General features: G+C 42.3%; 1 protein-coding gene across 2 annotated transcripts in view; it reads left to right on the top strand.

Annotated features, from left to right (window-relative positions):
- Window positions 1-3,531, top strand: part of rffl (ring finger and FYVE-like domain containing E3 ubiquitin protein ligase) — a 17,558-nt gene extending 14,027 nt beyond the window's left edge. Inside the window, exon 8 of one of the 2 annotated variants that reach the window (XM_039777204.1) lies at window positions 3,042-3,531. The gene's annotated coding sequence lies outside the window, so the exon portion shown is untranslated. Of the gene's footprint in view, window positions 1-3,038 lie in introns of both variants that reach the window. The other variant, XM_039777214.1, reaches the window with a different exon arrangement.
- Window positions 3,532-10,000: the final 6,469 nt, after the last annotated feature.

Raw genomic sequence — 10,000 nt, forward strand, 5'->3', positions numbered from 1 at the left:
GTCTGATTAGGGCGCCAACGTACCGGTAGTTCCAGTACCCTCTCACCCTGACAGGCATAACGCTTCCTCTGTCGTCTATGGGTCAGTTCACACAGGACAGACAGCAGCGCAGGGGTCAGACAGCAGCGCATGGGGGTCAGACAGCGAAGCATAGGGGGGTCAGATAGCAGAGACAGACAGCAGCATATAGAGGGTCAGACAGCACGCATAGGGGGTCAGACAGCAGCTTATAGGGGTCAGACAGCAGCGCATAGAGTGTGTGTGTGTGTGTGTGTGAGAGCAGTGTAGTGGTGTAGTGTGTGTGTGTGTGTGTGAGAGCAGTGTAGTGGTGTGTGTGTGTGTGTGTGTGAGAGAGCAGTGTAGTGGTGTGTGTGTGTGTGTGTGTGTGAGAGCAGTGTAGTGGTGTGTGTGTGTGTGTGTGAGAGAGCAGTGTAGTGGTGTGTGTGTGTGTGTGTGTGTGAGAGAGCAGTGTAGTGGTGTGTGTGTGAGAGAGCAGTGTAGTGGTGTGCGTGTGTGTGAGAGAGCAGTGTAGTGGTGTGTGTGTGTGTGTGAGAGAGCAGTGTAGTGAGTGTGTGTGTGTGTGAGAGCAGTGTAGTGGTGTGTGTGTGTGTGTGAGAAGGGAAGCAGTGTAGTGGTGTGTGTGTGTGTGTGAGAGAGCAGTGTAGTGGTGTGTGTGTGTGTGAGAGAGCAGTGTAGTGGTGTTGTGTGTGTGTGTGTGAGAGAAACAGGTAGTGGTGTGTGTAGAGAGAGCAGTGTAGTGGGTCATGTGTGTGTGAGAGACGCAGTGTAGTGGTGTGTGTGTGTGTGTGAGAGAGCAGTGTAGTGGTGTGTGTGTGTGTGAGAGAGCAGTGTAGTGGTGTGTGTGTGTGTGTGAGAGAGCAGTGTAGTGGTGTGTGTGTGTGTGTGAGAGAGCAGTGTAGTGGTGTGTGTGTGTGTGAGAGAGCAGTGTAGTGGTGTGTGTGTGTGTGTGAGAAACAGTGTAGTAGTGTGTGTGTGTGTGTGTGAGAGAAACAGTGTAGTGGTGTGTGTGTGTGTGTAAGGAAGCAGTGTAGTGGTGTGTGTGTGTGTGAGAGAGCAGTGTAGTGGTGTGTGTGTGTGTGTGAGAGAGCAGTGTAGTGGTGTGTGTGTGTGTGAGAGAGCAGTGTAGTGGTGTGCGTGTGTGTGTGAGAGAGCAGTGTAGTGGTGTGTGTGTGTGTGTGTAGAGAGCTTAGTGTAGTGGTGTTGTGTGTGTGTGAGAGAAACAGTGTAGTGGTGTGCGTGTGTGTGTGAGAGAGCAGTGTAGTGGTGTGCGTTGTGTGTGAGAGAGCAGTGTAGTGGTGTGTGTGTGTGTGTGAGAGAGCAGTGTAGTGGTGTGTGTGTGTGTGTGTGTGTGTGTGAGAGAAACAGTGTAGTGGTGTGTGTGTGAGAGCAAAGTGTAGTGGTGTGCGTGTGTGTGAGAAACAGTGTAGTGGTGTGTGTGTGTGTGTTTGAGAAGCAGTGTAGTGGTGTGTGTGTGTGTGAGAGAGCAGTGTAGTGAGTGTGTGTGTGTGAGAGCAGTGTATAGTGGGTGTGTGTGTGTGTGTGAGAGAGCAGTGTAGTGGTGTGTGTGTGTGTGAGAGAGCAGTGTAGTGGTGTGTGTGTGTGTGTGTGTGTGAGAGAGCAGTGTAGTGGTGTGTGTGTGAGAGAGCAGTGTAGTGGTGTGCATGTGTGTGTGAGAGAGCAGTGTAGTGGTGTGTGTGTGTGTGTGAGAGAGCAGTGTAGTGGTGTGTGTGTGTGTGTGAGAGAGCAGTGTAGTGGTGTGCGTGTGTGTGTGAGAGAGCAGTGTAGTGGTGTGCGTGTGTGTGAGAGAGCAGTGTAGTGGTGTGCGTGTGTGTGAGAGCAGTGTAGTGGTGTGTGTGTGTGTGTGAGAGCAGTGTAGTGGTGTGTGTGTGTGTGAGAGAGCAGTGTAGTGGTGTGTGTGTGTGTGAGAGAGCAGTGTAGTGGTGTGCGTGTGTGTGTGAGAGAGCAGTGTAGTGGTGTGTGTGTGTGTGAGAGAGCAGTGTAGTGGTGTGCGTGTGTGTGATCGGCTCTACAAGCGTCACAACAGGACAGTCTTCTCTTTATATATTTTAAGCGAGGTGTGTGAAAAGGATCATAAAGTGTCTTCGTGTGTTTTAAATTAAACTCCAGAGAGACGGGGAACATCTTGATGTCTGTCGGCCGTTTGGTTCGGAGAGTTTCTGTTAGTTCTCGTTTCCTCTGATAACAGCTGACAGCTGCCAAAACTTTCTCTACGCAGGAAACCCCTGATCTCACCGCATTATTTACTGCCGTGTACAGGACGGTTTCTAAATGGTGTTCTGACTCATCTCTGACATACACTGTCTTTGGTTCTCCTTCAACGTACGTTCTTCTAATAGTACTCAAAATAATTAGTCGTCATTTCAGCTTTTTTGACTCAAAAATTAGGTGAAAAAAGGGACGAATAAGTCAGAAAAAAGGATGAAAAATTCAGAAAAAAATGGACGAAAAATGGGACGAAAAAAATCAGAAAAATGGGACAAAAAATGTCAGGAAAAAGTCAGAAAAAATGGACAAAAAAAGGGGACGAAAAAGGGGACGAAAAAAGTCAGAATAAAAGGGACAAAAAAAGTCAGAAAAATGGGACGAAAAAGTCAGAAAAAAGGGACGAAAAAGTTAGAAAAAAGGGATGAAAAAGTCAGAGAAAAAGGGACGAAAAAGTCAGAAAAAAAGGGATGGGAAAAAATCAAAGAAAAAGTCAGAAAAATGGGAAGAAAGTCAGAAAAAAATGGACGAAAGAAGTCAGAAAAAAAGACGAAAAAGTCAGAAAAATAGGGATAAAAAGTCAGAAAAAAGGGATGAAAAAGTCAGAAAAAAGGGACGAAAAAGTTAGAAAAAAGGGATGAAAAAGTCAGAGAAAAAGGCTTGGGTCGATGAGTAACACCGGACTGATGATTGGTCGACTGATGGGTGCAGCTCTCCTGCTGCTCCCAGTCTAACCAAACTCAGTGGACATTGGACCGGAGATGTTATTGTTATTAAATCTTGTGTTTCTCCTGCAGGGCCCAAACGAACCTCCTGAAGGGACCTTCTTGGGACAGAGATGCTTTTATTTTGGTAACCCTATTTTTCTAGTGTACATAAGAAGAAGAAGAAGAAGAAGAATGTAAGAAGTGACCTTAATGTGAAGCTGCTGCTTGAACACTGAACGTACAGCAGCTGAGTGACGTCTCTGATTTACGAACTTTAACCTTTAAACTCATGGAGCAGGAACCCGTCTGTGCCTTCAGCCGCTCGCCTCTCGCCTCCTACCAAAGAAAAACGCTCCGACGAGGGTCCAGCGGCAGTCGTCTTTAACTTCCTGTGAAACGCAGACTCTTACTTCAGCCTCTACTTTGTTTACAGTCTGCAGTGACTTCACACTTTACAAAAATAACTCACAACCTCTAAAACCCACTTCAGCCTTTCTTCTACTTCAGCTTCAGCCCAGCAGCCAATCAGCAGGCTAGTAGCCTTTTGACCTCCACTTGAACTAAGTCCCGCCCCCCCCAGCCTCAGGGGATTGGTGCTCCTCGTGTCAATCGCGGCGCTAAATCTGAACGCTGCTGTTTCCCTTCAGATTCCTCCACGATACTAACTCTTAATCACTGAATAAACGAGCCGATCAACGTGTCTGGGAACAAATAGGACTTTAGTTTACACGCCTGTGGTTTCCTGGGAGGAACTTCGGTAAATCTGCGATCAGAGAGAGCGCGTTTTAGCAGCCTGGCCGGCTTTTTCTAACCGCGTTTTTGCTCTTGGCTTTGGTGTTGCTGAGCGCCGTCTGTTTTTTGCCGCAGCGCTGTCCCTACCCGATGTGAATCGAGTGCAGATCTGAGTCGCGCATGCATCACTTTGAGACAAGTAGTCTCTAAGATGCTAACGAGAGACAAGTAGCCTACAAGATGCTAACGAGAGACAAGTAGCCTACAAGATGCTAACGAGAGCTTTCTGTAATGTTAAAACAGTAAAAATGGACCTACATAACGACGTTTGTTCACTGCTGGCTACAAGTTAGCAATCAAACACAACAAAGGCTGTCACTGGAATGGTGTTTTGAGCTAACGTTAGCAATCTAAACACACCCCCACTACTACCAACTCTTACACCACGAGTTTTACACTTATTCTCTGAATTCAGGGTCAATAAACCTAATTTTTTTGAGTTTAAAAAGCAGAAATGTGCTATAAAATTTAATAAAACCCCCCAAATGTCACTGAAAGTAGTGAACTGATCCTTCATATTACTTGAAGAGCGTTTTATAGAACACAACCACGTTCATTTTAGGCAATTTGGTTTAAAAAGAAACCCAAATTTCTGATATAGACACTTTGAAAATGAGTCAAATTTGACCAGAGGAAACAGGAGGTCGTTTCGGGCTCCTTTTTTTTTCTTATAGTAAGAAACAGGAGAGTTAAATGTCCCTGACTGTATATATATTATATTTAAAAATACATATTAAGTATCGGTTCAGGGACCGTTTAGGCACCGGCACCGTTTTAAAGATAATTTTTTAGGGCTTTTCCGCCTTTATTTGACAGGACAGCTAGGTGAGAAAGAAGAGAGAGTAAAAAAAAAAACAAAAAAAAAACGGTACCCAACCCTACTACAAAAACCCTAATGATGTCATTTAAAAAAAAATCGAAATTTGCTTTTTTTAAGTCGGAATATTTTATGAAAATATTACAGACGACTACTTTCACTTTATTACTTTGATACTGAAGACAATTTAATAACGTTAATAAAGTTCTGAAGCCTCTTTTTTCTCTGATTTCGGAGGACGTTGAGGTCCCGTATTCTGCTCATTTTTTTAGGTTATTTTCTGTATTATCGAATAATTCGCAAAAACCTATTTTTTTTTTTCCCATTTCTTCGAACTCCTCCTAGGCTTTTCTCCCGATCGGCCTGAACGTTGGCACATAGCATCTCCAGATGGACCTGAGAAAAACTTTTCAAAAGAATTGTTATTGGTTCAAAAATGCGCAAATTACGATCAAACTAATTTTCATTGCTAGCGACTAAAAAAAAACGCAAACATTTGCATATCTTGGCCAAGTTAAATTCTATCACCACGAAACTTAATCTGCTTGTTTGCCACGACACTCTGAGACTGGGGACCAAATTTGGCGGAGATTGTCCACTAGGGGGCGCTCCAATTATGAAAAGTTTATGAATGGGTCATCCGATTTTTACGCAACTTGGAGGGTACCGTCTAGGGCCTCTCCTGAAGCCACGCTTACAGTGGGCTTCTGATTGGTCAAAAGGGACGTCGCCTATTACGCCTCAAAAAGGATGCATATAATGAATGTAAATGGGAAATTTTTGCATTTGTATTTTGGGTTTCTAGTAAACATGTTTACCTGCTTAAATGATCCAAAAACTTTATTTTTCTTATACTGTCTGTCTGAATATATCTGTATTCATCTTCCCTCTGAAAACGCTCTGTTTTGGGTTTGTTTTTTTAGTATCTGTTCAGGCACCGTTTTAAAAGCATCATTTTAGCACCGATATCGCAAAAAAACCCCCAAATGATTCCCAAGCCTTTAGATTATTGAATTTACAGATTTACACCAAGTTGCACATGTAAAAAAAAATTCAACGTTACATCATGACTTGGCGTAAACATACACGCCCACTTTCTTAAGACAAGTGGCGTTGTTATCTGTACGCATCTTGAGCTCTCCGCGTGGATGTCTACGCTGTATACAGCGGACGTAAACATGCACGCCACGTGGCGAGAAGAAACCGACAGTTGAGTTTAGGAAAATGTGACACACAGGACCTGATCCCCGGTCTCCTGGGTGAAGGTCCTGTGTTGTTTGACCCATCCTCCCCCCCCGACCAACCTCCCTACGCAGATTTTCGTGTCAATTCACACGCAATCGCAAGGTAATGTAAGTCAATGGAGGCCAAACAGCGTTGATAATAGAGGTGTGAATCTTCACTGATCTCCCGTTTCGATTCAATCCGATTATTTATATATATATATATATATATATATATATATATATATATATATATATATATATATATATATCTCTATATATCGATGCGTCAAATACATGTTTCTGTTAATGTAGGATATTTAATTCGTAGCTTTTCAAGCTTCAAAAACTAAACATTTTGCAGTGCTCTGATACTAAATAACTTGGATACATTAAAGTATACAGCACTGAGCACATGGCACTTCCTGAATGTGCAAAAACATACCAGAATATGTTAACAGAAATGTTGTTAGGCCTACATTGCATTATAAACAGAAATAATCGATTATGAGCCGGCCGATTATCGATGCAGCATCGTCCACGTCTACAATTCCGTGCATCGAATATTTGATTAATTTCAACACCTCTAGTTGATAAACACGCTAAAATGCCACTATGCGTCTTCATAACACGCCAATAATTGCATACGAAATTGGCGTGTCGTACGTACGCCACTTCATGAGATCAGTCTGAATAAATTACATTATAGATATATATTATATTATGATATTGTGGAGTACGCTGTTTGCTGACACTAATCGCTTCTCATGCAGCAGACTAACTGCCACCAGGGGGCAGCAGAGGCAGGAAACGCCCAGTGCTGGACTTAAAAAATGCTTCAAAATGATAAACTCCCATGGACCCAGGGCCGTAACTCCCTAGGAGGTCATTTCCTCTCTTTGTTTTCCAGGTATTTAAGGGTTTAAGGGACCTTTTGGGATTATGTATTCTTTAGTTATAAAGGTTGTGTTGTTGTTGTTTTTTTGGCTGATTCTCATGTTTTTAGAGTCCGCTTTGTAAGTAAATTTGAGGGAAATAAAGGAAACAAATTGTAACTCTCAGTGATTTTCCCTGATAACTTCCTTTTAGAAGTTTCCTGGAAATAACTCTGCAATCTGGAATAATAAAGACTTGTGTGATGTACTGGACCTCCATCTTCTCACCTGACTCTGGAATAGACGGAGAACAGGATAATTTACTAACTGTTGGACTGTTTATATCAGGTTTTATAGAAACCATGTGGACCTTTTTTAATATCAGGTTTAATAGAAACAACCGAGGCCCCAGGATGCTTCCCTGAGGAACTCCTCATTATTAAAGACAGAGAACAGGATGATTTACTAACTGTTGGACTGTTTAGATCAGGTTTAATAGAAACAACCGAGGCCCCAGGATGCTTCCCTGAGGAACTCCTCATTATTAAAGACAGAGAACAGGATGATTTATTAATCTCTACCAGCAGACTGTCTGTGTGTTGTTAAGGGCCTGACGCACCAACCAGATAATCGGCTGTCTGACAGTCCGTCGGCATTCATTTTGGCTGATTTGACTCAATGACCCATCTGATTGGCGGAGAGCTAACCTGGAAATGACGAGCGGGATGAGCCCGACGAACAGCCTCTTAAAATCTTTGAATCTTTGTTGATCTGAAATGAAGACGGATTCAGCAACTGCACGGTCTGTTTGTCTCTTAAAATGTTTCCAGAAACACGTTTCGGTGAACTATTTTAGTACAATATGAGATCGTACTCCAAACGAGCCGCCATGACGGTCGGAGAGAAGCCAGACCCCACCTGACGCGTTCGTCATTTCCGGTTTTAATTTTTTGGGCGACAATACAGATTAGCGCCGACTGCAGCTATCCAGTCCCTCCAGAAAAACGTGATTATGCGATCATATAATTCAACGCATAGTCAACCAAAGTCCGCATATTTATCGCATAAAATTCCATAAATATCATATATAACATATTCCATCGCATTTTTTAAGAAAAAGTGCCGCATCATCAAGGATTTTTGCCCCGCAACAATCACAAAAAAACTGCATTTTTCTGGAAGGACTGGTATCAGATACAGCGATGTGATTGGTGCAGCTCGGCATCTGAAAGGACTAATTATAGATACGTATTATGCTGAACGTACGTGAGTTCTGAGGACCTTCTTGGACCGACTCGGGGAGACCGATCAGTCCGACTGGCTTTACTGGCGTCTGATTGGCCGTCTGGTTGGTGCGTCAGGGCCTTTTAAACAGACTTCAGCAGTTAAACTCTTTGGTTTGAAGTTGACTTTGTGTCTTGTTGTAACTCTGATTGCACTAATCTGTTGATGCTGAAACATTTTGATTTGTTTTGGTCAAAGAAAATGTTCTTGTGAGATCATTGAGGTTGATTTTTGTAGATAATGTTGTTGTGAATATTTTAGATTTCTTTTTGTTGTTTTTTTGTGAATTGACGGTTGGTATTTACAGCCGTTCTGGGATCACACGCTCATCACGCTAAGTTCAGCTGTAATTCATTTTGGTTTCGCGGCACTTTTGATTCCTCTGCTACGATTTAAACCGAGTAACGTCATAATCGACACACTGTGAGAGTTTTATATATGACTCAACTGATCTTGTTCTCTTCTTCAGGTATCTGTCAGCATAGTTAGAGACCAACTCAGCTGGAAGCTAACATGCTAGCATCCAGCTGTTTCTCTCCTCAGGCGAGTGGTTCCCAACTTTTTAGATTTGTGTCATTTGAACAATTGTTTGAGGATCTGAGGCACCTCGTGTCAAACTCAAAGGCCCGCGGGCAGGTTTTTATCCAACTTAGGTTCACAATACATTTTATCTAGTTGTGCGCCAAACCTGAAAAGACTAGGTTTGGGGTATTGATTGGATTTTTACCATTCCGATTCCTAAACCGATTCTTGAAAAACTGAAAAATTACATAAAAGAAAAGGCTCTTTTATAGATGTGGTAGCCGTAATGTGCTTTTACGTCCGTTCTGGTGAGCCCAGAGGGGAAAATATGGCATTTTAAAAGTAGCCTACATTTACGGTAGCTAGCTAACGGTAGACTACAGAGAAAGGGGGATAATTCTACGTCTGTTTCGGAGCGACGGAGGGAAAATATTTCAGTCGATGCATTAACCACTTGTGTTGACCCACATTGACCCGTTTTAAAATTTTTGTTTTTTAAATCAGAAAATATGGGACGTAGAAATAAGCGCTGAACATGTGTAGAAGAAAAATTTAACAATTATAATAAAACGTTTGGGAAAAAAAGCAAAAACAAACGAACCGAAATGAGGAACCAAAATTTTCGTTCTAATCCGGTCCGATTCCTACCGGTTGGGTAACCTGGAAACCTGGTTCCATAGCCAGGTTACCCAGGTTACCCAACGTCACTGCCCGATGTGAGTCGCGCGTGCTCAGATTTAAACGGTTTAACGTTAACGTTTAACACTGAAATTTGTGAAATCCATAAAATAATAAACTTTTTATATTATTATATATGCCGGCAAGAGCACGCCAGACCTGTAGGTGGCGGTGTAACGAGAAGCTCAAGCCCACGTTAGCCAATCAGAATCGGAATGAAGTTTTCCAAAATCTCCACTCTGGCCGGAGACTTTACGATTGTCAGTTTGTGTGTAAACGAAGGGCACAAACGAAGGGAAATGTCTCCGTTTTTTCTAAATAAGCCTGTACGTGTAAACAGGACCTTAGTGAAGAAGAGTTAATCACCCTCCTGATCTAAGGGGGTCTGGGAACCAGCGCTGAGAAACGCTAACGCTGAATGTCCGGTTCTGTTTTGAACTCCTGCCTTTTAATCCCAGTTCAGATGCTTTGTGATGTTCTTTAAACTTCACTGGAATCTGTTACAAATGATATATTGTACAACTGAACAGATAAAGAAGAAGCTTTAGTTTTCTGAGTGAATTTTGCTGAATAGTTTCGTAATAAAACTGATTTTCTTCCAGTTGTGTGTCCGGTCATTTCTTTACATTACTTTGACGTGTCAACAGAGGCTTTGGCTGCGACTCTATAAATGAATAAATAAATAAATATGCCTTTTGAAATACATCATGAATTAAAATAAATGAGGCAAAAAATATATCAATAATTAAATCTAAAATAAAGCCTTTTTTTTGTGTTGTGAATGTGAGATATAGCCACGCCCCCTTATTTGCATATAAGAAGTAGAAATAAATAGAGAGGGAAATCAAATGTGGTACT

The sequence above is a fragment of the Perca fluviatilis genome, chromosome 2, assembly GCF_010015445.1.
Source record: "Perca fluviatilis chromosome 2, GENO_Pfluv_1.0, whole genome shotgun sequence".
NCBI lineage: Eukaryota > Metazoa > Chordata > Actinopteri > Perciformes > Percidae > Perca > Perca fluviatilis.